Genomic DNA, 25,647 nt, shown 5'->3' with positions numbered 1-25,647 from the left:
ACCACTGTCAGGCTTCAGGATTCATTAGAAGAAATCCTAAGACTCAGAAGTTGTTATATTCACAATTATGGCTTATTATAGCAAAAGGATACAGAGTAAAATCAACAAAGGGAAAAGGCACACAGGGTAGCATCAAGACAAAACCGGTAGCAAGCTTCCAATAGTCCCCTCCCAGAGGGGTCACACAGAATGTACTTAATTATCCCCAGCAAAAATGTGTGACAACTCACGGGAAGGGTTGCCAGTAAGCGACACTTTTCTGAGCCTGGTATCCAGGATTTTTGTTGGGCATCAGTCACAAAAGCATCCAGCACCTGTGTGACTGACTTCAGTTACTCAACCTCCAGGCTCCCAGAGGGCAAGCAGGTGTTCAGCATAGATCACATTGTCAGCACAAACTATCTGGACAAACAGGTACACTGTGGTTCAAGGCTGCAGGCATGCAAAAAGTACTCCTATCAGACAGAATATTCCAAGAACTCAGTTCTTGGGAGCCAGCTAAGAACCAGTCATGAAAATAAACCTTTTTCGGGAATGTGCAGGGTTTGAGCAATCCAGCCCTGCTGAGTTAACCATTTTTCACTCACATGTCAAAGTGTTATATATGGGGCTGGCTGGTTGCGCAGTGGTTAGCTGCGCACGTTCTGCTTCGGCACCCCAGGGTTCACCGGTTCGAATCCTGGGTGCAGACATGACACTGCATGGCAAGCCATGCTGTGGTAGGCGTCCCACATATAAAGTAGAGGAGATGGGCACAGATGTCAGCTCAGGGCCAGTCTTCCTCAGAAAAAAGAGGATTGGCAGATGTTAGCTCAGGGCTAGTCTTCCTCAAAAAAAAAAAAAAAAGTGTTATATTTGGTTTTCTGATTCCTCTCAATGTGAGCAGTATTTCTGGAAAAATAACTCAAGGAGCCCATGTCTATACATTCTCTAATTTGAAGCTAGCCACCACCAGCAAAATCATGAGACCAATCATGTTGGCTCTTGTGTCTCCAGCTTCTCCTCTGTATCTTTTCTCCACCTTCAGTGCTCACTCAGTCTCTCATGATAAGTCTTCATCTTCATGTTCTCTCCTCTTCCCTCATCAAACCTCACTTTCAGAAAAGGTTTGGAGATTGCCACTTACTACTTACAGTGAGCCTAGGTCTTTGCTTCTCTCACAGGTAGTTTACACCTCAATGTTCAGCTCTTTCTGTCCATTGGAAAGATTTGGCTCCTGTTAAACAGGGAAGGAAATCCCTGGGAAATTAACACATCACTAATCCCAGCCCTCCACCTTAGCTTTCTGATATTTCACCTTTGGGAGTTTATTTGACACTATACAGGCATTTGTAATTTTGACTCCAAAAGACTTGACTGTTGGTTAGCAGCTCACCACTATTCACTTGATAATTAAACCAAGCAATACAGTCTACAGTGACATCCCTGATGTATTTACTATGTGCAATATAGCCCTCTCCTTTTTCTCTGTTAGAAAATATAGTTTCTCAAATGATAACTTGAACAAAGTATGGTGAGGCCCTCTACGTATCCATAAATAACACAGGACATTTCCCCACTTTGTGAATCAGTATTTCTCAGATATTCACCTTTAATTGACAAATTGTCTTTTTGAAATAAAAACATTACCAAGGAAACATATTTCATACATTTCACATTTGCTCTTTCCTCTATCCCTAGCTGAATTTCAACTACGAAAAATCGTCTAGACCACAAAGTGACATGATTGGAAGCAGAATGGAAAACCACCCATGAAATTTTGATAGTCGCTTCATATTATGTCTTCGCTTTCTCCCTACAAAGTATCAGAAAAACAAAACCATTTGTTATCTGTAGATAAGTAGCTGTGTTTGGGAAAATGTAATTAGTAAAACATTCTATACTCTAGGCAATGAAATAAGCATGTGAATATTTGTATAAATGCGTGTGTTTACTGGAATGACTGTTTGCTGCAGAATATGGTTGTCGATCTGCATGTCCGTGTAAGGCTGTTTAGCACACACTGTTTGTGTCAATATCAGTGGTTCTTGTTTCTAAAAATAATTTATAGAAAACACACCAGCATGAGAAATATAAACGTAGTTGTGAAAGAATTTTCCTACAGCCCTCTTTGGAGCATATATTTTTCTATGGTGATGTGAGAAAGGAAAGCAGGACCCCTTAAGACGTTTCTAGCCCTGGATGCTTCATAGACATAGACATAGAAACAGAGCAGAAGTATTGGATTTGCTGAAACCAGGTGAGTATTCACCCCACTGTGGTGACAGCTCAGGGCTTTTGTTTTTTTTTTCATTTCCTATACAAAACCAAGAGCATATCAGAAAGTACAGATTGAAGTCTATTGCTTCTGGCATATTTGTAAGATAATTAAAAACAGAGATTTAACAGTGTAATTTTTTTTGTAGCAAAATAAACATGCCAGATATTTATAAGGAATAAAACATACTCTGAACAATTTCCTTGACTTTAGGGTACCATAGCATTAATTTAGAAAGAGAGAAACTTCAGTTCCTCTTCCTATTTTCCAATCACTCTACTGCAGCCTGTATCCAGGATTTTCGTCCTGCAGTGCACTCTCTACACGGTAGCCAGAGTGACCTTTATAAAACACAAATTGAATCATGCCATCTCTGCTTAAACTTTTTCAGTGGCTTCACATTGTTTTTAAAATCCAAAATCATACCACAGCCTTCAAAGCTCTAGGTGATCTCATCCTTAGGCTTAATTCTCAGCCTCTATCTGTGCTGCTGTCCATCTAAGTCAACATGTTCCAGCCCACGAGGACACATTCTTGTTGATGCTAACACACCAATCATTTGCCTGCCTTCAGGCTTTTTGTAATCACTGCTCCCTCTGCCTGGAATGCTCCTTGCTTCTCTTGGCACGGCTGGTTCCTTCCTTTTATTCAAATGAAATGCTACTGCATAAAAGTAGCCTTCCATAAGAACTCTCACTTGTTTTCCAATTTAGCACCTGGATTGCTTTCCAGTAACTTTATGGAATTTTTTTTTTTTTTAAAGATTTTATTTTTTCCTTTTTCTCCCCAAAGCCCCCTGGTACATAGTTGTGTATTCTTCGTTGTGGGTTCTTCTAGTTGTGGCATGTGGGATGCTGCCTCAGCGTGGTCTGATGAGCAGTGCCATGTCCGCGCCCAGGATTCAAACTGACGAAATGCTGGGCCGCCTGTAGCGGAGCGCGCGAACTTAACCACTCGGCCACGGGGCCAGCCCCCAACTTTATGGAATTTTTTATTACATACACACACACACACACACACATATGTATATCCCGTGTTCACTGATATCCTTCCTCTCTCCTCTTCTATTGATTTGTTGTCAGAATCCTACTTGTTCATTCACCTACTGCCTCAGTCCCACCATACAATCACGGTCCTCGTCCCTGGAACACAGTGATGAAAAGCATCGTCTTTGTCCTCCGATAACTACTGAATTGCATTATTCTGGGTTTTTAAAAATTCTATTAATTTATGCACACTATTCATTGAATCTACTTTAAACTCTGTGCTAGGTCCTTGGGATACCTTTTTATGCAAAACAGACGAATTCCAGTTTTTATGAAGGGCTTATTCCAGAAGAAAAAACAGACAAATAATCACCTAAATTACTAATCAATTCCAATTTTAATAAGTGCTTCAAGAAGTTCTGAATCCTAGGATTGCATATAAACCCATACCAGTCCTGAGGATAAGAAAGACATAGCTAAGGAAGGGGGGGGCGTCTTCTAGAACAGGTGATGAGAAAGCTCTGAAACAGGGAGATGCATAGTGTATTCAGAGTACTGAAGAGGGTAGTGGAGCTAAAGCATAAAAGGCAAGGAGAGGAATCATGCAGACTGAGCTGGGAATAAAGTAAGCAGCAGATACTGCAGGAGGGGGTGACCCCAAAGAACTGGAATGCCAAAGAAGCAAGAGCAGGTCTTAGAATGAGTGACCAGATTTTTGTTTCTAAAAGATTAGTTTTTTCTTTTTTTGTATTAGAGTTGATTAAATGGGAATAAAAATATCTTAAATCTCTCTGCACCCTGCTCAGTGCCCGACACATGGCAGACACACAAAATATATTTCTTTAATAAATGACTAAACAATACAAGGAGAAAATATGCTTCCCATTAAAACTAAGATTCTTGAGGATAGGATACGTGTTTTTTTGATGTATTCAATATCCCTCCTCTTGCCTTCCAATAAAATATGTGAGACCTAGCAAGTGCATCCTGTGTACTTGCTAGATTATTTTGACTCTTACCCTCTTTCCATCTCCCAGTTGTGACAAACTCTCTTCAACCCATAAGGTCACAGAAGTAGCTCCCACTGTACCTCTTGGTTCCTATTCCTGCTGCTCTGGAATTTGAAAATTAATTTGTAAGAGGACATGCCAAAAAGAAGGTAACATAATCCTTCACCAAAAACAGCAGCACACATGCACAGGTACACACTCTTAAGACGCCTATGAAAAGCAGAAAAGGGAAAGCTGAGAATGTTTTAGTGAGTCTGTCCTATGCCTTTCGCCTGGTTTTGAACATCCCTATCTTCATTTGCTGTAATCATTCGAATTGCACATTTGCTTAAGTGTGTATGTGATGGTATACGACGGGTGGATGAAAATTGGCAGTCTGGGCATTTCCACTTCAATCGATATTTCCTTTCACTCAATTAGCATGTGTTCTATGGTTTTAAAGCCTACTTATTGGTTCTGCCATTTTGCTATAAAACTTAAGTGTTGCACTTTCAAGCTGCATCATAATCACTTTATTAGTGGTTGAAATAATTTGTAAAATGCTGAGGGAATGTTCTTGCCAAAAGTCCTGGTGTGAGACTGATGTAATGAAACATTCTAACTCTTCTAGACTTAAAGGCCATGTTGCCTTTTGTTTCACATAGTAAAATCTTTAACCAGAGACAATAATTAACTCAATGTTAATTCAGGGGTTTTTCTTCTTTTTTTTTGGTCTCTTATATCAATTTTGCTCTTTATGTTACTATGAATATCATTTGGTTTATCTTTTCTTTCCTGTCCTCCTTTCCCAGGGCTTCTTTTTTTTGTTTTATGAAATAGCACTGTATCTCAGGATGTGTGTTTTTTATTGAATAAAATGTAACCCACTATTTTCAAAGTGCCTCAACTAACTGGGTTTGTGGTTGTAGTACAAACATAATCTATAGGTGAGAAAAAGGAAATTATTTTAATTTTTGAAGTCCTACCAGAAAATCTTAATCATAGTTTTCACTTTGCTGAGATTACCTTGGGTTAGCAGAAAATCTTCCGGTTTATCTCCTGATGTTAATGTCTACTTGGTGATCAGATGCCTTAAGCTTTGTGTTCCATATCATTTCCTTGAACCTGGACCGGCTGTCCTGTAACTTGGGGTTTTGAATTAGTCAGTCATCCTCCTCCTGCCCTGTGGACCTGGTTATTCCTGTGGGCACCAGTGCTGCTGGGAGACGGATTCTCACCTTAACTGTATTACAAAGTCTTAGTGGTCTATTAAAGGGAAGGCCTATCTCTTATAAAAGTTTTTACAGTTTTCTTTCTCAAGGAAATTGGTGTTATCTCATCTCTAGATGGGGACAGAACAAGTGACACCACATATGTATGCCCCTAGTCCCATTTTTTTCTACCAAGAATCAACTTGTTTCTAAGAGAGAGGGTGAATGAATTCTCCCCTCTTACCTGAAGCATTCTCTGCAGAGTTGGGGCTGGCGTTTACCTGCTGGCATCCATTAGCTACTTTTACAGGCCCCTTTGGACTCCTCCTATTATTTATTCAAGAAGACCTACCACTCAACTTGAAAACTGAATCTCCAGAGGGCTTTTCTGGTGTGCCAGCGGTCAATGGACCACACAGAGATGACAGCTTAGCACTACTATGGGATTCTCACTAAAGTCTCATGGTCTTTTGGCTAAACTAAAAAGAATAAAACAGGTAAGTTTGACTATATCTGCAAGTCCAAAACAAAAATGATACTAATTATTTTTTATTATATTTTGTTTGACATTGAATTAATATTTGCATATTGGACCAGAAGCCCTTAAGAGAATCCCATAGAAACAATTACCCTAAGATTGTGTTAAAGATTCCAGTTCTCTTGCAGTTCAAGAGTTTGGTGAAAGCCAACCATATAAAAACTAAGCAATAAAAGAAGGACAATGCCTGTAACTAAAGTGAAATCATACATTTATAAAAATAGAATGAATTTACTAGATTTTCAGAACACTTTGTTCCCTGTTTTGAAAGGAGATAACAATACCAAAGCATATGCGATTCTGTCTGTAAGTCTGTATTTGATTTTTCTCCATGTATTCACATTCCCTCAGATTTTTTTTTCTGCTAGCCTCACAAAACACACCTTTTAATTGTAGATAGCATGACCAAACACAGGGGAGACCCCAGGAATTACTTTGGAAAACCCACTGATTAGACGCATTAAAACAAGACAATATAAGTAAGCAGAAGTATTTACAGTAAAACAGTTTTGTTCTAATTTATGGACTTCTTTACTTTCACTCTGTCTCTTTCCACAAAGTAATAATGCAGGACATAAACTAGAGGAAAAGAGAAAAAAGCAAACAAAGTATGAGGAATATATCTTGGTTTCATTTCTGTCAAAACAGCAATAAACTGGAAAAATATATTCAGCTAAGGTGCTATTTGGATTTTATTTATAAAGGCTACTATCTCTGGCCTAATGTTCATTAGCTTTGTCCTTGTTGCCTAGTTACAGATTTATAATTTTTGTCTCTCTTGTTACTGATGGCTCTAATGGAGAGAGCAGAGACGGAGGGCCTGATGAAAACACTTTAAATCTCTATCAGAGATGTCATTAACATTTTTTGTTATGTGTCTGGTACTGTTGATTACAATGATCTGGGGAAGGAATGGTCTTAAAAGAATCAATGAGAAGCAGCTCAAAGGTGGTCTTATATGGCTTGTGTTTGTTCTGTTAGTTAAGTACATTGTTAAAAAGTATTTATTTTATAAACAGGATCTGCTTATTAAAAAAGGTATTGGACCTGGATAGTAATTCTTCCCTAAATGTACCACAGATATTTGAGCTGTGATGGTTGTATTATTAAAGGTTTCCTTACGAGAGGAATGCCAAGAATCACCTGCAGACCAAATAAAAACAATTACAAATGTTATATTGGGGTGAGTGAAATATATGAAAACAAAATTGTGGCCCTATGGTTGGATACTGACAATAAAGATGGAGGAATGATCAGATCTTGAAAAGCCTAATTTTAGAGGTTTAGAGGCACACTGGTCTTGAGTGTTTTCAAGTTCTCAGTAGTATTCCTTGCTACATTAAAATTTCCATCTCTTGATGAACTTTATTTCTAATCCAGTCAAAAACATTAGATGACAAATGAGAGGCAACCTGTAGATCAGTGGTTCACAAAACGTAGGTCCTACACCAGCAGTATCAACATCATCAGAACTTGTTAGAAAGGCACATTCCTTGCCCTCATCCTGAATCTACTAGATCGAAAACTCTGGCAGGTAGAGCCCAGCAATCTATGTTTTAAGAAGCAATCCAGTTGATACTATTGCAGTCTAAGCTGGGAACCACTGCTCTAGGACAAGTTTTCCCAACCCAAGAACTATGGCCACTTTGGATTGGATAATTATTGTAAGGGGCTGTTGTCTACACTGGCACACTAGGAGGTTTAGAAAGATCCCTGGACTCTACCTACTAGATACCAGTAACACTCATCCCAGTTGTGACAGCTGAAAATGTCTCCAGACATTGCAAAATGATTCCTGAGGGGAAATATCCCTGGGTGAAGAACGACTGCTCTTGATCAATAGCAATCAATTTTATTTGGAACTTAGTAAAATGAAGACTTCCGGCAAAACTCTGCAGTCTGATTTAGTAGGTACATGGGAAGAGCCTGTAATCTGTATCTTCAATAAGGATCCCCAGGTTAGTAGCCTATGAGCCATATTTTGAGAAACACAGCCTCTGAAGTAATGGTTCTCAAACTTTCCTGTGCTTTAAAAAAATCTCTATGTGTGGCTGATTTCAATAGGCAACCATGTTTGAGCACCTGCTCTAACACAGTCGTTTTCTACCCTGGGCAAACATTAAAATTCCCTGGGGAACGTGTAGACCTCTTCATGCCCATGCCCTGCCTTCAAACAATTACATCAAAATCTCTGGGTATAGGACTGTGGCATTAGAAAAGTGACTTGAATTTTGCTGCACATTGGAATCATCTGAGGATCTTTAAAAAGTACCGAGGGCTGGAGACTTGATAATAACAGAGAATTTGGTATTATTTAGAAAACAGTGTCCAATATATACCAAAGAATCAGGACTGTTCAAGTTGCACCCCATACAATTACATACAATTGGGGATGATTACTGGGCATCAGTATTTTCTAAAAGTTCCCAAGTGATTCCAACGTGCAGCAAAGTTTGGGAAATCCTATTACAGGATTTTGGCCCTAACAGCTGTTTAGCATTTGTCAACAGTTTCTTATAGATCACAAATTTTTGAGAGCAAGAACCAGGCCTGCAACTTCTTTATGTATTCTGTAATTTTTAACAGTGTCTTATGCCTTTTCAACAGATACTTTTTAATGGATTGATTAACTCAGGCAGTTGAGACAATTTAATACTCCACAATTATATATTTGCCTGTATTTAACTGAGGATATTTATAAAGGATTGAGGCTAATACATTTTTTCAAGAGCAAGAAATAAAAAGTAGATTTATTTATCTCCTCAGTTTTACACTTTAATAAACACTGTGTATTTATATATATGTATGTGCATATACATTTATATATACATACATATATATACACACACAAGCATGCAACATACTGTGCTATAGATTATAGGAGTTATAACAGAAATAATAGAATTCTTTGTTTTAAACAGGTTTAGAATTGAAATAAAAGATGGAAGTCATCTTTTTTCAATGAGCTCTTCATATAATTCCATTATGTTCTCACAATAAATTAATACAAAGTATCAAGCTTTGTAAATTTTTTTTTTTTTAAATATCTTTGCCAGAGCATTACACTTTTGAGATCTTCTCTTTTCTCTTAGCCATTACTCAACAAAGACTGAAAGCTAACCTTTCTATTAGGCAAGGAGGAAATAACATGGAGCAAGAATTTGCAGGAATGTAGCTATTGAAGTGGAGCTCACTCTTCTGGCAAGTTCTCTAGCCTGAGTCTTCTATCTTTTGGTCACTCTGGGATTTGCTGTTTGTTGTTTCCTGTCTTGTTTCCGTGGGCTGGGTGTAACACTAGCAGTTCAGAGACAGTTTTCACCATTCTAGGGCCTCTGTTTGATCTTTTCTATGAAGTTCCCCACCTGTGAAATAAATAGTGTGAGTTCAGGAGTCTTTAGTTGTTGTTTTAAATAAATAAAATCTTATTTTTAATAAAATTTCACTAAAAGTTTTAATGTATGAAACATTCCAAAGCAGAGCTGCTCTGACTGAGCAGAGTAGGGTCTCTAGAGAGTTCCTTACACAGCTTCCTCTGCCCCTGAGGTGCCTTCCAGAACGCCTGGTCTCAGGAGAACACAATCTGAAAAGCATCAAACTAGATTTTTCTCTAACTACTTTCAGCTCTAGCATTTTTGGCTAATTTTTGTTGCTTCGTGTGAGTGATTGTAGACCTATAAAGGAATAAGAAATAGAGGATTTATGTAGATCCAGTTGAGGGACAATGTGGAGGGCGTAAATATTGAGAAACTTCCATCACACAAAGAAATTGCAACGCAGATCTCATGGAGAGACGGGAATTTTTCTATATCTGCCAGAAACATAACAGAATCTCTTCTGTGCACCAAAAGAAATTATGCCCTTTCAAATATTAAATGTCATCTATTGAAATGCCAGGCACTATTAAATGTGGAGAGAGAAAATTGGAAAAGATTCTCTCCTTTTTCGAAAGTCACTTATACACATATCTTACATTAAAGGAAAACCCTAAACCTCTCTGCAAGAGTTATTCCCTCTGCAGCTGTTGTAGAGCTATGACAGGTCAGAATGGTGTGGATTGAAGAGTGGGATGTTAGTGCAGTGAGATTTGTTTGTGCTTTGGACTACATGCTTTGTGGCTTTATGGAAGGATGTTCCATTTCTCTGAACAGTGTCCAGCAAGCTGCAGCACAAGGCATCTTAACAAACTCTATTTGGTGGGGAATAAACAGCATGCTGAGACTTCCATGAGGGCCCAATGCAAAACATTCTGTGATGAGGTTCCCAATCACAGTGTCTCAGAACATACATATAAACAAGCCGACGAAGTTCTGAACGTACCTTGTGGAATGAGCTAACTGCCTCCAGTGGAAGAGACAGCAGAGCTGAGGCTAGGCTCCCATTGTTTACTGCTGATAGTAAAAATTAATAATGGATACCCTGAGCATATATTATTTATCAGCCCTGATCTTGGACACACAAATCTACTGAGGTCACCAAAGCCATCTTTTATTTTAAATTCAGGGCCCAGCAACTAGAAAACAAAAAGGAACAAAGTAAGTTAACTGGATGTTAGATAGAAAAGATATAAGTAGAAAAGCCTCTTTTCTGGGATAGAATTTTTCTCAGCCAGAAGTGTTAATATTTTGTTCCAAGGGGCAGGAGAGGGGGATAACAATTGCTCTCTGGTTTTGAAGGTGACCATTTTAGATCGATAAGTGACTAAACGCTAGGCGTGTGATGTCATCAGAAGATGATATAAATTTCTAAATGGATTGTTACCTAACTTTTAAGGCTTCTTTACATGAAATATCCGTAAGTAATTTTACTTCAAAGACAGGAAAAAGGCTCCCCAGCCACTCACAATGCCTGGTTCATTTGTTCCCTGATGTGGGAGATCTTTTAGCATGAAGCAGCAGGGTTCAAATTAAGTCCTTTCCACACTCGCTTTTCCTTCTTTACAAACCTAAGGTAACAATTGCTCTCTCCCCGGAGGGCCTTTGCATTTCATGTATACCCATTTACCCATGACTAGACTGAAGCCAGTTTGAGGACAGGCCCATACCTCTTATTTCTCTGTGTATCCAAAAAACATTAAATCATACAGTTTTCCATGTAGGAAACTCACATTGGATAAATGAAAAAATTAATGAAAAGATAAAAATATGAACAAAAGTATGTGTCAAATATGAGTCAATATAAAATTTTCTTATAAAAACAAACATGAATCTCTACTGGAATTTATGACATTTCTATATATCATAAAATCTCAGAATTTTAAAGGCTTCTGGGAGAAACAACTCATTATGAATATAAATATTTTTTTAGGCTACTGGGTGTGACTTGGGTGATACCATGGTTTAGGCTTTTGTATATAGTTCACTTATGTACACTGCTTATGTGCCCAACAAGATAACTTTGTGAATGTTGGGAACCTGTGAACATTTGTAGAGCTTATATTTTCTTGATTGTCGTGGAAGATAATTGAGGCATAGAAATTTTGCGTCTTGCCCAAGGTCATCTAGATAGTAGATGTAACCAGAATTAGAACTAAGGTCTACTCATCTCCAAAGATCTTTTTATCATAAGAGGAAGCCAGCTCATCTACCTATCATGGTTGGTAAACTGATAGTTAATGCTCATGTCGTGAAAAAGGGAACTGATCAGAGGAAATACCAATGAGTTGAATAATCACTCAAAATAGTAAAGGCTAAAAATAATTCAGCCATTTTTTGTTTGTTTGCTATATCTTATACTTTCTTGGCATCATTTAATGAGAATCCAATGGTTTTCAAAATGGTAAAAATCAATGACTGGAGAAAATATCAACAAATATAACTCCCTTTCCCACATCACATACCCACTGATAATTAATATTGGACATTAGTTCCCAAGCACAATATTCAATATGTTTAGATTATAGTGTCTTAAAATTATATATCTCCCTCTCCTGGATATTCCACTACATAAATTACACAAACTTTGGAAGTTTTCTCTCCTATCACTTTCACTGTAAGTCAGACTATAATTACTATTCTAATTGTTTCTTATCCACCCCTTAGATGAAGCTTCACCTGGGTAGTGATAACTATTTTAAGCTACAGTGGAATTATCTGCCTCACTTCCACATTGACATCTTTACTTAGCTCTTTGTTTATTGATGGAAATAATGATGCCTTTCTTTCAAGAAATGAAGAAAAGTGTTCTCAAGGGGGTTGTTTGAAATAAGTGCTTTTTCTTAGTTGCAACAAAAAAACACATTTTGAAAAGAATTGGGCCAAGTAAATTGTATCTCTCATTCATACCATGTGATATTCAGCCATATTTGTAATGGGATATAGGTAACCCTCAGAGTTCTGGGAATAGAAACAAAGATAGAGAAAGGATAGCATGTTCAGAGATAAAGATTGGGCTATATAGTTTTTCCTCTCAACTAAGGCAAATGCGCTGTTTATTTGGTCTTAGTTAAGGGAGAGTCAGCCGACTCTAAACATCCACAGCCACTCTCTAGTTGATCCAATTTCTTAAACAATTTATTCAGGGACAATTCTGAATAGAGATTTATGGGTTGTATTGTTGTTATTGTTTGCTTGTTTGTTTTGTTTAAAGTCCTTTCCCAGATCAAATATAAATTCCCCAGCTACAGATTTATAAATTTTTCAGTTTTTCTCCTGCTAGTGATTTCTAGTTTCGTAACATTGTGGTTAGAAAAGATACTTGACATGATTTAAATCTTCTTCAATTAGCTAAGACTTGTTTTGTGGCCTAATATATGATATATCCTGGAGAATTTTCTGTGTGCCCTTAAGGAAAATGTTTACTCTGCTGCCATTGGATAGAATGCTGTATATACGGTTATTAGGTCCTTTTGATCTAAAGTATAGTCCAAGTCCAATGTTTCCTTATTTATTTTTTTGCTGGATGATTTATCCATTGCTGCCTGTGGAGCACTGAAGTTCTCTATTATTATTGTATTGTTTTCTATTTCTCCCTTTAGATTTGTTAGTTTTTCCTTAATATATTTGTGTGCTCTGATGTTGGGTGTATATATATTTACAATTGTTATATTCTCTTGATGATTTGACCCCTTTATCAGTATATAATGACCGCCTTTGTCTCTTGTTACAATTTTTATCTTAAAATCTTTTTGTCTGATATAAGTATATTCACTTCTGCTTTCTTTGGGTTTCCCTTTGCATGGAATATCTTTTTCTATCCCTTGGCTTTCATTCTATGTATGTCCTTAAAGCTGAAGTAAGTTTCTTGTAAGAAACATATGGTTGCATCTTGATTTCTTTCCATTCAGCCACTCTATGCCTTTTGATTGGAGAATTTAATACATTTATATTTAAAGTAATCACTGATGGGTAAGGCCATTGTAATGTCATCTTATTGTTTTTTGGCTGTTTTCTATTTTCCTTGTTCTTTTCTTCCTCTTTTTGCCTACTTTTGTGAATTGATGATTTTCCATAGTGGTATGCTTTGATTCCATTCTTTTTAATTTTTGGGTAGCTACTACAGGTTATTGCTTTGTGGTTGCAATGAGGCTTACATAAAACATCTTAAAGACACAGCAGTCCATTTTATTCTGACAACAACTTAACCTCAATTACATAGAAAAATCTTACCCTTTAATTCTCTCTGCCTATGTTTTGTTTTTGATGTCAGAATTTACACCTTCTAATGTTTTGTATCCATTAACAATTATTGTAGCTACAGTTATTTTTAACACTTTTGTCCTTTAACCTTTATACTAGAGTTATATGATTAACACACCACCACATTACAATATTAAAGTATTACACGGGTTTCACTATATACTTTCCTTTTTTAATGTTGCATATTTTCATGTTTTTCTGCTACTAATTAGCATCTGTTCATTTCAGTTTGAAAAACTGCTGTCAGAATTTCTCATAGTGGTAATGATTTCCCTCAGCTTCTGTTTGACTGGGCAAATCTTTCTCTCTTCTTTTCTAAAGGACAATTTTGCTGGGTAAAGTACTCTTAGTTGGCAGTCTTCTTCTTTCAGCACATTGAAGGTATCATTTCACGCTTTCTTGGCCTGCAAGGTTTCTGCTGAGAAATCTGCTTATAGCCTTCTAAGAGTTCCCTTGAATGTGAAGAAATTTTTTTTCTCTTCAAACTTTAAAAATTTTCTTTGTCTTTAATTTCAGAGAGCTTTTACTAATGTGTCTGGAGAAGATGTTTTTGAGTTAAACATTTTTGGTGGTTTATGAGCTTCATGAACTTCTATGTTCACATCTCTCCCCAGATTTGGGAAGTTCTCAGTCATTACTTCTTTAAATAAGCTTTCTGCTCCTTTATCCCTCTATTCTCTTTCTAGGACTCCAATAATGGATAAATTGTTTCTCTTAACGGTATCCCATAGTTCACATAGGCTTTCATCACTCTTTTTTATTCTTTTTTCTTTGTTCTCCTCTAATTGGATAATTTCAAGTGACCTGTATTCTACTTACAGATTCTTTTTTCTCTTTGATTAAGTATGTTGTTGATGCTCTGTATTATATTTTTCATTTCACTTATTGTATTCTTCAGCTTTATAATTTTTGTTAGGTTCTTTTTATGATTTTTATCTCTCTGTTAAACTTTTTTTTATTCCAGTATTGTTTTTCTGATTTTATTGAATTATCTTCCTGTGTTTTCTTGTAGCTTACCAAGCTCCCTAAAAACAACTACTTTGAGTTCTTTATCAGGAAAATTGCATACCTCCATTTCTTTGGGATTGTTTATTGGAAAACTATTGTGTTACTTCAGTGTGTCATGTTCTTTGATTTTTTGTGTTGATTAAAGTCTTGCATTGTTATCATCACCTTTGAAGAAACTGTCATCAACTCCAATCTTTACTGACTGACTTTGGAGAGAAATACCTTACATCACCCTGTTATTGATTTCAAGGATTTCTAAGAACTTTTCTATGGATATGCCTGTTGCACATTTCTTGTCCCTTCTTTGGGGTAAGGGAGATTCTTAAGCTTTATGCCTTTTCTTTGACCTTACAAAGTTACGCTGGGTGATGACAGACTCCCATTTGCTTTCCCTAGGGATGGTGCTGAATGCTTAAGTTTGTGTGGTTTCTCCCAAAATTGAAGAGTCAGTCTGACTTTCTATGTGTGTTCACCAGTTATTGACAAAGTCTCACTTTCACTGCCCTCAAAATCAAGCAAAGGATGATGCTCATGGAGATGAGGTCCATGTTAGCGAGACACATAGAGTGTTGGGGGTGCCCACAGGCTACTTGGGGGATATACCGGTGATGTATCTCCAGCAGCCCAAGGACATGGAGTCTGCAAAGTGCTTAGTAGGATCTGCATCCCTTTGATGCCTTCTGAGAGCCCTGACTGCTGTTCTCCCAGCCATTCCCTTCCCCCAATTCTTGCAGCACACCTCAGTATTCTGGATGGGGCAAGAAAAACATTGGTCTCTGGCAGTGTCTGCAAAGGTGGGGAAGCCTGGCACTCACTCACATGCTTTCACTCTCCCCCGTGGGAGAAATCACAGGCTAATAAGGTCACTTGGCACTGAACTGTGCCACCTCGAAAAAGGGCTGATGTGGGTAAAGTAAACTCTACCTCTTACCTTCTTCAATGCTTCTAATTTCAGATTTTTTTTTTCTGCTTTCTTTCCAGCCCCTTGCCCCGGTACATAGTTGTATATCTTAGTTGCAGGTCCTTCTAGTTGTGGGATGTGGGACGCCGCCTCAACGTGGCCTGACAAGCGGTGCCATGTCCGTGCCCAGGATCCGAACCCTGGGCCGCTGCAGCGGAGCGTGCCAACTTAACCACTCAGCCATGGAGCCGGCCCCCAGACTTCTCTTTGTTCCAATGGTGTACTGGAACTTCTCCACTGGATTCCTGGACTTCCAAAGGCACTGTTGTCCATGGGTGATTGTCAACATCAGTGTTCTTTGTAGAGGAAATGGTAGAGAACTACTTTGCCATTTTGAGGACATCACTCTGCCACATTTTCTTTATCTATTCATCTGTTGATGGGCACTTAGGTTGTTTCTACATCTTAGATATTGTGAATAATGCTGCAATGAACATGTGGATACAGATATCTCTTCAAGAGAGTGATTTCATCTCCTTTGGATATATATTTCAATAAAGCTGATTCCTTCTTTGAGATATATACACATATATACCAATAAAGCAGAATATACATATGTAAATATATAGTATATATACATCTATATTTGAGCTGTATTGATGTATAATTGACAAGCAAAATTATAATATTTTAAAAGTGTAAGTGATGATTTTATATATATATATACACACACACCCCTATATATATATATATATATACACATACACACAAATTGTGAAAGGATTCCCACAATCAAGTTAATTAAGACACCCATCACCTCACATATTTACTTTTTTTGTTGAAAATGCTTCAGATCCACTATCTTAGTAAATTTCAGTTATACAATACAGTATTATCAACTATAGTCACCATGCTATATATTAGATCCTCAGAGCTTATTCATCTTATAACTGAAAGTTTGTACCATTTTACCAATCTCTCCCAATTTCCCCCACCTGTCATCCCCTGACAGCCATCATTCTACTTTCTGTTTACATGAGACCACCTTCTTCTTTTTTAGTTTCCACATTGAAGTAATATGATATAGTATTTGTCTTTCTCTGTCTCACTTATTTCACCTAGCATAATGTCAGAAACTTCATGCATGTTGTTGCAGATGGCAAGATTTGCTTCTTTTATAAGGCTGAATTACATTCCATTGTCTATATCACATTTTCTTTATTCATTCATCCATTGATGACTTTTAGGTTGTTTGCATATCTTGGCTATTGTGAATAATGCTGCAGTGAACATAGGGGTGCATGTATCTTTTCAAATTAGTGTTTTCATGTCTTTTGGATAAATATGCAGAAGTGAAATAGCTGGAATATATGATATTTCTACGTTCAATTTTTTGAGAACTCTCCATACTGTTTTCCATAGTGGCTGCACCAGTTTGCATTCCCACCAGCAGTGTATATGGATTCCCTTTGCTCCACATCCTCACCAACATCTCTTTTCTTTTTAATAGCCTTTCTAGGGACCAGCCCAGAGGCACAGCTGTTAAGTTTGCATGTTCCACTTTGGTGGCCAGGGGCTCACCAGTTTGGATCCCGGGTGCGGCCCTATGCACCGCTTGTCAAGCCATGCTGTGGTAGGCGTCACACACATAAAGTGGAAGAAGATGGGCATAGATGTTAGCTCAGGACCAATCTTCCTCAGCAAAAAGAGGATGATTGGCAGCAGATGTTAGCTCAGGGTGAATCTTCCTCAAAAAAACAAAAATAGCCCTTCTAACAGGTGTGAGGTGATACCTCATTGTGATTTTGATTTGTATTTCCCTGATGATTAGTGATGCTGAGCACCTTTTCGTGTACCTGACATGAAATGTCTATTTCATAGACATGTCTAGGTCTTCTCCGAAAAAATGTCTATTCAGATCCTCTGTCCATTTTTTAATGGAATTATTTGGGGTTTTTTGCTATTGAGTTGTATGAGTTCTTTATGTACTTTAGATATTAACTCTTCATTAGATATATGGTTTGCAAATACTTTCTCCCATTTCATAGACTGCCTTTTTATTTTTGTTGATTGTTTCTTTTCTGTACAGAAACTGAAAAAGCCTTTTTTTCTTTTTCCTGAGGAAGATTCACCCTGAGCTAACATCTGTGCCAATCTCCCCTTTTTTAGTATGTAGGCAGTCATGCTTTGCTGGTAGCCAGCACAACATAGCCACTAACACAGCAGTGCAGTTCCCCACCCGGGAACCAAACCTGGGCCACTGGAGCAGAGCATGCAGAAGTTAACCACTAGGCAACCAGGGCTGGCCCCAGAAGCCTTTTTTCTTATTCCATGTTCTATCCTTAGACCCAGGACAGTGTGTAGAATTAAGTAAATGCTCAGAAAAACTTACTTTTAATAAATGAATATCTAGCAGAGATCGTTATCAAAGGAAGAAGTCACTGTGAGCTGGGATGCTTGAGAAAAAGATTCAAATAGAACTTCGTTTTCAAAATGATAATGTGTCTCTCACAAATGTGTGTCACTTTACTTAGAAAGGACAAGTAAAGGCATCTAAATTTGGGGAAAGACTAAGCAAATATTCTTGGATGCTTGGATGATGAGACACAATGTGGGAGATGGTGAAAACCTGGATTGCTCATATTTGTGGTAGGACAATTTAATAGAGTGACATTTTTAAGAGCAATCAATTTCTTACTTTCTGTTCATCAGGCACAGTTACTCATTCCACAAACATTTAACAAATGCCTAATTTACATTGGGAAATGCTCTAGACACTAAGGAAATATAGTAGGGAAAAACAGCCCAACTTTCTGTCCCTGAGACAAAAAATATGGAAACAAATACAATAATTAGTGTATACTAAATGATGGGAAGGAAATAAACAGGACACGTGATAGGCACTGAGGTTAAAAGGTTGAAGACATACCTTACTCAAAGAGAGTGGTTCATGATTTATTGATTTAAGTGGAGAAGCAAAACAAGCAGAAGTTAAAAAAGCAAAAGGTAATCAACTAAGCGCTATAACAGAAGTCTACATAAAGTGCAGTCTACATTAGGGGGCACTGCAGTCAAGAGCCTAAGTCTGAGGTCAGAGAACTACCTGTGAGATCTGGGCAAGATTCTTCAACTCTCTAAATCTCAGGTTCTTCATTTATGAAATAGGTGTAATTGCAGTTGAATTTTTAGGAGGATCAAATACACCATGCAAAGCCCTTTCTTTCTGGTATACAGCACATTCTCAAAAACAATTATCTCATCATTATTTGCATTTATTTAGTTTGTTATTATAGCCCAATTACTGTTTTCTGTATCAATTAACTTTTACAGTTCCCCGTTGATTTACACCTTCTTACCACAATACGGAGCTCAAGCCGCAAGAGATTACGTACTTTGTGCAAGGTCACATGGCTGGGAGTAGGTGGCAGTTCAGGTCCTTGTGCTCTTAACCACTATGCTGTTCAGGCTTTCTGGGCTCAGGAGTGGAGGTAAAGTGTGGGCTTCACATTGGATGATGACCAGGATTTCACTAGGCAAAGACAGGAAGAGGATTACTGATTCACTGTTGGAAAAGACACAGAAACTTGAAAATATTCAGCGTATTAGGAAAATAGAGACACTTCTTTATGGCTAGAGTGTGTTTGTGCTGGAAAGGTGAGGGAATGTTGGAGAGGAAAATGAAAAAGTTAGGATAGGGCAGTGGTTCTCCACATTTTTAACATGCTTAAATTAATGAAGCTTCCCAAAGAGCTTTTGTTCATGTTATTTATCGGTATTAACTGTTAGAAATTGAAACCTAGAAATGTTTAAAAAGTTCATTTATTCATTGAAGAGTAAGAATAATGGACCCATTCCATGTTAATATGAAAAGTATATATTTTACAAATCTCTTTACTGTGTGGTGCATTAGTTTCCTATGCAGCCTAACAGATTACCACAAGTTTAAAGGATTAAAACATCAATCGCTTGTCATCTCAATTGCTGTAGCTGAGGAGTCCAGGCTTCACTGAACTGGATCCTCTGCTTAGGGTCTCACAGCACTGCAGTCAAGGTGGTGTTGGGCTACGTTTCTAACTGAAGGCTCAACTGGGGATGATCACGTGGATTGCTGGCATAATTTACTTCCTTGCAGCTGTAGGATTGAAGTCCCTGTTTTCCTCTAGGCTGTTGCTAGGGGGCACTTTTAGCTCCTAGAGTTCAATAGCAATTCCTTGCCATATGGTTTTCTTACAACGTGGCAGCTTCCTTCTTCAAAGCCAGCAAGGGAGCCTCTCTCTCTAGTATGCCAAGATGAAGTCTTACATAATGAAATACAATCATGGGAGTGATAGCCCATCACTATTGCCATATTCTGTTGGCTGGAAGAAAGCTACAGATTCCAAAAGGGAGGGGATTTTACAAGGGCATTGGATACACATCAGGGTGTGTCTTATACATGCAGCTTAATAAAAAGCAGCTACATTTTTAGATCTGCTTTTATATTCAACTTGTAACTGAATATTTTAACAATCTTTCAGAGAATTATAGACCTTCTTTAACGCTACATCAAAACTCAACAAATGGTAGTTTCTTAGAGATTAGTTGCAAAATAAAAAGTGAAAGAATATTAATGAGCTTTTCATACAGTTATATTAAAATTCATTGGTTTGCCTACATGCATTATTTTGACCTCAAAGATCCTCCAAAAGGTCTCAGTGGTCCATGAGTCCCCAGAACCACTGGGTAAGAGGCCTGCATATAAGTGTAGCAATTTAGGGAAGCCTTCTGTCTCTTTTTGTTTATAGACAGAACAATATAGAGATTAAGAGGATGGACTCTGGAGTCAGACTTCTTATGGATGAATCCCTGTGCCATCAGTTATGAACCATGTGAGTTTCAGCGAATTAGGTAAACGCTATGAGTTTCATTTTCCTAATCCGTGAATTTGTAACACTATTAGAACTTATTTGAGGGGATTGTTGTGAGAATTAAAATGTATGTATAGTGCTAAGCCCAGTGAGTGATTGTTAGGCAATTATACCACCATGCCGCAGTAGGTATTTGACTGTATGGAGGTAGAGGAACTGACCTACTTCATGGAAGTACTCACATGACTCATCTGGCATGTGAGTTACAAATTCAATCCAGCACATGATCTTCCTTATGAGCCCCAGAGATAACGTTTCCCGCAAAATCTTGGTCCCTTCTGATAGCTGGGTTTCATTACTTGCTTTCCCTCCTCTGTGGAGGCCTCTATTTAGTTACCACTATTAGTTACCTCATTTTCATGCTCATCTTTTGACCTTCTGGATCAGCTCAGTTGTGTGAAAAGATACTACAGAGGTGGGCATTTCAGCATCTACAACCTTGTCTATATCTGGAAATGTGTGGCTTTTCCCACATGATTGTCTTGTTTTCACATCATCCTGAAATTTTCTATATTCATCAAGCAAGCTGTTTTCCAAAGCTCATGTTGTTGAATGATCTCTTGGGCTTGGATTAATATATAAAAGGACTCTATCCTCAGAAGATTTACCAGTCTTGGAGGTTCTAAATTACTTTCTTTAGTACTACATTTAAGCAAACCATGAGACAAATGAATTTAAAAACATAGAGAGAAATGTTGAATCCTTTTAATAGTCATGTAATCTGGATGCTTCTAAGAAGGGCAATTGAATTGTACTTGGATCAAGAATGTCCTCATCCAAGGCTATGATGCCAAATTGGCTCTTACAGTGGTCTAGGTAAAGCCTTAAAAAGAGGCTCATGATGGTCCCATGACTGATATGGCATAGTTCAAGATGTTGGCATCAGTGCCAACTTTGTCCAAAGAAAAGGACCACTTTGTGAATCCAAGGGACACAGCACATTAGGTTTCAATTTTGACTTATCACCCTACCACAATAAAGACACTATCCTTGTGGTGGATGGAAGCCTTAAGATTAGCACATTTCTTTTGCATCAATCCCTACCTTGCTCTAGACACCACTATGTTCTACAACATGGTTTCTCAGCTCTAGCTCTATTGATATTTTAGACCAGACGATCTTTTTGGGGGCGTGGCGTGTGGGGATGGTGGTGTGGGTGTGGGTGTTTTGTGCATTTCAGGATATTTAGCAGCATTCCTAACCTCTACTCAGAGGATGCCAATAACACATCTCCCTCCCCAAAGTTGTGGCAACCAAAAATGTCTCCAGACAATGTTAAACTGCCAAATGTCCCCTGGGGGGAAGCATCACCCCATCTGAGTTCCACTGTTGTATATCAATAGCATTCTCTTCCCCCAAGGGCATGACTCTGTAACTGTAAGTTTGTATCACAGTTTTAGGTGGGGCTCTTCAAGGTTCATTGCAAATAATCAACATATTTACTGCCTCAGGTCCAAAAATAAATGACCAAAAACGCATGTCATTCAGAAATTAGGTTTAAAATCCTTCAAGTTTTAGATATTTACACAAACTTTTATCCCAACCAGTAGCAACATGATTTGTCTACCTACTTCCCTACAGTTTATTGCCTAAAACAACTCACTATTCCCCTTTTCCTTGTTTCAGAACAACTATGGTTTTTAACTTTGATATTTTCTTACAATTCCCAGTACTAGTAATAACCTCCAAGCAGGCTAGTACCTGGAGGAAGTATAGCTAACTAAGAGATACCTCAAAATATCTTTCATCGTACCATAGTACATGGAATATGTCTACCAGACTACAAGAATGAGCAGCTGAATGAAAGCAGTGTTCTGGTTCAAATGGAGACATATCACTACCCATCTACGCTTAAGTGTGGAGGACCTGTTCTTGGGACCCTTATTGTGACACTGATTATCAACCCTATGGCTTCCTGACCTTAATTTCCCCCATCCATAAGCACTATTACTATCTTCCACTGCCTTCTGTTATAGCACTGTAAAGTCAAACTCTTCAACACCTCCTCTACTGGAGGTTGTATCAGAGGGCAGAAAAAGATAGTATGTTAGAGAAAGTGATAGTCTCCTGGTGGAACTACTTCCTTTCCAGGTGTAAGATGAAGGTGGTAAAATGAAGGAAAATTGCAAAAACCACTTTTTACATCAGAAATGTGCCAGACTACCTAGACCCACTTGGCTTTAGGGAGGAGCGATCGGAGGGATTATAGCTGCGCAGTCAGCCTGTTGATTTGTTCCCAGAAGGAACACATAGAGGGTGAGGCCGTTATAGAAGAAACTGTAACAATCTCAGAGCCATGTCTCCGATAATTTTTCTGGGTTCACATTCTTTTTAGTTCTTGTGTGTTTGTTTATTCATCTCCTCTCCCTGCTTTCTTAAAAATATTTTTTCAAGTATTTTAAACATACTGGAGAGAACAGGGAATAATAAGACACTCCAACACAGATAAATCTCAAAAAACATAACAGTGAGTGAGTAGAGGAAGTTGGGGAATAATATATTGAGCATGATATATAAAGCTCGAAAACCTGCAAGACAACATGAAGTAATATTTCTCAATATTGAATGTTAACATTTTGACATACTAAATCAATATTTAAAACAAGAATTAAAAGGTTACCGCACAGCTGAAACCCTCATGCTTCCTCCCTCTCCCCTGAGAAAATAATTCTATCATGATTTTGGAGTTTATATTTCTATCACGTTTTTATGATATTTTTGCATATGTATATATTCATATAAAATATATAGCACAGTTCTCTATGTTTGCATCTTACAAGATATATCATGCATGTCATTGCGTTTTTTTGAGATTTTTTTTTCCATGTTGATACATGTAACCCTAATGTGTTCATTTTACTGAATATCCTTAGGTAACTGTATTAAAATGTCTCTGCTTATTTTTGTCCTATTAATAGACATCAAGATGTTTTTTCCTCTAATATTTTGAAATTAGAGACACTGCTGCAATTGGAATTCCCATTCATACCTCTTGGGCACACCTATAAGAGCTTTAAATATTAGACACACAATGGACTTAGCAACTCTGTAGGATAATATATGTCAGGTTTTAGTATCCAAACTCAGTACTTGAGGACCTGTATTCCTATACTCAGATCAAGACCAAGGATACTGCTGCAGGGGTTTTCAATACCCCAGCCACATTTTCACATCTGGTAGGGGACGTCTGGTACTCCTCTTCTCACTGCCTAAATAATATTCATTTCCATGACTTCAAGTACCATCTATATGCTGACATCATCCAATTTGATAGTTCAGATTTAAGATCCTGGGCTTTAAATAGCTGCTTTATTCATTCATTCATCCAAAGAGGAAATATTTATTACACCTCTACCAGAAACATCAAAATCAACATGTCTAAACTGGGTTAATCACTTGCCTCTGCCAAACTTATTTTCCAAGTTTATTACTAAACCTGTCTTTAATTTTTTTCTTTGTCCTCAATTCTGATCTATTTTCTCCAATCTTTTCTTCCCACTGGAGTGGGAGTAGTCTTTTTAATTTGAAAATTTGATGATGTATCTCCCCTATTAAATAACCTACAATAGCTCCCCATTGCTTTCAGGACCCCAAGGTTAATGTAACAGACATGATTTTTCTCTTCAACCCCCACGGCTCTGTAACTCCAATTTACAGATGAAACCACTAGTCTCCAACTCCAGTTTACAGATGAAGCCACATTACAGCTACATACAGTTCGTTGTGCCTTCTTTCACTGCTTGTATTTTCACTGCCTAGAATTCCTCACTCCCCTCTTCACCAGGCTGACTCCTTCAGGCCCTTCAAACTCAGCCTTCCTCAAGAAGTCTTCTCTCATCTCAGTTAGGGTCCAGTGGCTTCGTTCTGATTTCCTGTAGCATATTCTGGGCACCTCTTTCATTTCACACATCATACCATGTTTAAATTGGGAGCTCGCTTCCTTGTCTCCCTCACTAACTCAGTGCTCTTTGAAGTTAGGCGAGAGCCTTATGTCACTACTCCCTATATCACTACTTACCTAAAATTGAGGTAATACTTAGCAGATTTTAATCAAATGATGAGACAAGCACAGTTGAAATGGTTTCCTCAAGATCACAGAGTTAGATTGGGCCTGGAATTTAAATCTACTTATTTCCAGTGCAGGTCTCTTTTCATTACCAAACAGAGAAAGCGTCATTTTTCAAAGGTAATATTGAAATCTTTCTGTGTCATATGATATTAGAATTGCCAAGGAAACCTTTCTGTGTCCAAAATGTCATTTTTCTTTATCAACTGGTTCCTAAAATTGCATCAGCAGGAATATAAAAAGAATAAATATTTAAAATGCAAAACTTTAAAAAGAGGGAATAGTAATTTACACTCACCCTATAGTATACACATTTGTAATCAAGTAAAAATGATGATATAAGAACCTCTCCCTTGGGGCCAGCCTGGTGGCGCAGTGGTTAAGTGCACGCACGTTCAGCTTCGGCTGCCCAGGGTTTGCTGGTTCGGATCCCAAGTGCAGACATGGCACCGCTTGGCACGCCATGCTGTGGTAGGCGTCCCACATACATAGTAGAGGAAGATGGGCACGGATGTTAGCTCAGGGCCAGTCTTCCTCAGCAAAAAGAGGAGGATTGGCAGCAGATGTTAGCTAAGGGCTAATCTTCCTCAAGGAAAAGAAAAAAAAAAAAGAGCCTCTCCCAGTGGCAGATAAGGAGACAGGATGAGGACCTTAAGTACTAGGAACTTGAAGAACAGGTGAAATGGCTGGAGATGCTAAAAGTCAACTCCATTTGCCTCATTTGGGGCTGGTACGTTTCTGAATCACATTTACCAATGTGCTTCTTCAACTGTTTTACTTGTTCTTGCTTGTTCTTTGACATCCACACTCAAAGAAACTTACTTACGTGTTGTCTTTTCCTGTAGGAATAAGTATGATTTTTGAAACTCATTAAAGATTGATATCTAGTCTACTAACAAAGATAGAGCTATAAAAACAGTTAAACAATTTATGTTAATTAAATAATTACCACCAAATTCTGGGTGGTGGAGACCTTTAGGGAGAAGACGATGATGTGGCTCGGGCTAGAACACAGGAGACGCCGTGGGAGCAGCAGCTCCTCCCCCTGCTCCTTCTCCTTTTCCTTTACTTCTTCCTCCTCATTTTAAACTGGGGAGTATGTCTTTACATCAGTGTCGACCTTCAGATTTGTGTTTTGTGTATTTTTCTA

General features: G+C 38.0%; 1 long non-coding RNA gene across 1 annotated transcript in view; it reads right to left on the bottom strand.

The window, feature by feature from the left end:
• Positions 1 to 7,819: 7,819 nt before the first annotated feature.
• The window catches only part of LOC111768202 (uncharacterized), a 91,392-nt gene continuing 73,564 nt past the window's right edge, over positions 7,820 to 25,647 (bottom strand). Inside the window, exons 2-3 of the long non-coding RNA XR_011426189.1 lie at positions 18,917 to 19,053; positions 7,820 to 9,343 (exon numbers count right to left, since the gene is read on the bottom strand). This is a non-coding gene — a long non-coding RNA (uncharacterized lncRNA). The remainder of the gene's footprint in view (positions 9,344 to 18,916; positions 19,054 to 25,647) is intronic.

The sequence above is a fragment of the Equus caballus genome, chromosome 15, assembly GCF_041296265.1.
Source record: "Equus caballus isolate H_3958 breed thoroughbred chromosome 15, TB-T2T, whole genome shotgun sequence".
Lineage (NCBI taxonomy): Eukaryota > Metazoa > Chordata > Mammalia > Perissodactyla > Equidae > Equus > Equus caballus.
The sequence above is the reverse complement of the archived record's forward strand: the minus strand, read 5'-3'. Positions and strand labels throughout refer to the sequence as shown.